Below are 2,500 nucleotides of genomic sequence, written 5' to 3'. Positions count from 1 at the left end.
GTCTAAAGAAATGGTATTGTTGGTTCAATCTAGTGGGAAGGGGAAAAGCAGTAGTTCCCAGATGAAGCAGTTAATTGCAGAGGCAATAGACAGAGAGACAGGAAAAATCAAGCTCTTTGGTAAGGACTTGGAAGTAGTAGTAGAAGAAATTACAGTGAGTAAAAGAGAATTTTAGCTACTAAGATGATAGGAAATTATCATTTAACATGATGAGCAAAGGACCTATAAGATTTGTCTGCAAGCAAAGATTATATAAGAGAATCAGTTATGTAAACAGGTCTCATTTTGGTGTAATATAGTAATTCCTGACAACATAGTTTACAAATGTGATGATTTGCATTATAGGGGGTTTCACCACAGATTATAGCCAGGATACAGTATAAGGTGTATATTGGGTCGAGGCAGTGTATATAGGTGGCTAAGGAAGTAAATTGTTTAGAAGCCCTATTTGAGAAGGAGCCTAGGTGAGTATGGTAGTATTGTATGAAGTCAACTGTACTCCCAATGTAGAGCCTAGCCTGGTGGGGATGTGGAATTGTAACCATACATTTATATACAACATTATAGCATAAGCAATTCCCCTTTAAAGGACAGAGTTGGGAAACTTGGACATTACAGGTTTTCTTACTGCTAATAAGAAAACCTGTATCCTATCATGGCCAATATTATTATTTATCCTACAGGTAGAAACAGGGGAATTAGTGTCACTACCATTAAGGTGGAAAGGGTATTTACGATCAGGGAGAGGTAAGATGAGTTCATAATAGTTGTTAGTAGGTGGGTCTAATCCATAAAAGTTGTGGATGGTTTTATTTCAGAGCTGAGGCTATGCATACAAGGAAAAATCTATACTTTGAAAGTCAGTAGAGGAATCTATCATATTAGAAGTATTGCTAGATAATGTAGTTGTGGTAGGGTGTGTTGACATCGAGCATGGGTTTAAATTGTCTCCAGGAATATAAGAGACAAGGGCATGGTGTTTCGTATTTGCCTCACTGTAGTTATTGGTGTTAATGCTGTTAAGCCTGTTAATTACAAGTTCGGGGTTGTGGAGGACAAAACTTTAATTAAAAATGGAGTAGTATTTATACTGGGGTAGGAAACTGGAGTTGAGGATTTTGCAGAAGAGCTTTGGTATAGATTTGAAAGGAAAACAAGGGTGCAAACTATAAGATCTCCCATTTTCTACCTCTGGAGGCATGAGGACTATGCATGGGATTGCGCTAGCTAGCTAGTGGTGGACAAAAGTTTTTCCACCCCAAGGTTAACTGGGTTACTGGTCTAGCATATAAAGTGTCAGTAGTGTGTGGGGGGGGGGGGCTTACTGGTGGGAGCTAGCAAGTTGAGGGGTAAGGGTAGGTTTTGGGGGTAGGCTTACAATTGCTACAAGGATTTAGAGGTTTTGGGGATATAGGATATCCTCTCAGGGAAGCCGATATTGCAGGGGCCTGGTTATAGTACAGGGCATGATTATCCATGATATCTTGATTGGCAGATATGTTACAATTCTTAGTAGAAATTCCATAGCAATGCTATTTAAAACGGATTTAAGATGATTAGATTGGACTTTGAATGAAAGGATTCATTGGGTTTAAGGTAAGGGTAGTAAAGGCAAGAGTCTAAGTCAAGGATAATGTCCAAGAAGTTAGCTAATTTAGTGCAAAAGAGATGGAGAGGTCATAGTTTTTAAAGAACTTGTAGATGGCTTTCTAGATATGCTCAATGGATAGCCTTGGCATCTGCATGACTGCAAGAAGAGCATCATCACTGTATTGACACCTCAAAGAGGCCAGTAATTTGGGTAGAGTCTGAGGAGCTCATGGTGATATCAAAGTAATTGATGGTGGAATTTTAATAGCAGAATTTGTTGCTAACAGCGAGGAATGTTTCTCTAGCCATTAAGATGATGTTGCTGGCCATCCAAGAAAGGGATGAAAATTTTCAAGTGAGTAAATATTCGATTTGTTAAGGAGATGATGTTGTCAGTACTATTCAAAGCGAGAGTCTAATGATTTGTTTTTTTTTTGTTTTTTACTATAAAGATAATCCAGTATATTATGCATTTACTAATGCAACTCAGATTAGATTTAGTAGGACAAATAAGCCTTAAAAAAGGTTTAATAGAGAAACCTGGCTTATGGTCTTTCAGAGTGAAGCATGTGTGTGTGTGTGTGGGTAGGGGGAGGTGAGTCAAGAGGTGTAGGGTTCAGATTGATCATATAATCCATGGTCTCCAATCAACTCTAGTGTTGGTCATTGATATTTTTCAGAACATTCTGATTAGCATGTTAATAATTCCTACTTAATTCCTTAGAAAAGAAGTTGGTGAACATATTGATCAGGAAAGTATACAAGTTCCTGATTATGTCAGATAAAAAACAATTTAAAAAAACAAACATACCTATGCAGGGACTTTTTAATTGTGGAGAAGTCTTTCTGGAAGGATTTTGTTATATTCAAGAATTTCATATTCTTGACCATTTGTAGAAAATCTGTTTCA

The sequence above is a fragment of the Octopus bimaculoides genome, chromosome Z (assembly GCF_046866305.1).
Source record: "Octopus bimaculoides isolate indiv1 chromosome Z, ASM4686630v1, whole genome shotgun sequence".
NCBI classification, from domain to species: Eukaryota; Metazoa; Mollusca; class Cephalopoda; order Octopoda; family Octopodidae; genus Octopus; species Octopus bimaculoides.
Note: the sequence above shows the minus strand (reverse complement) of the source record.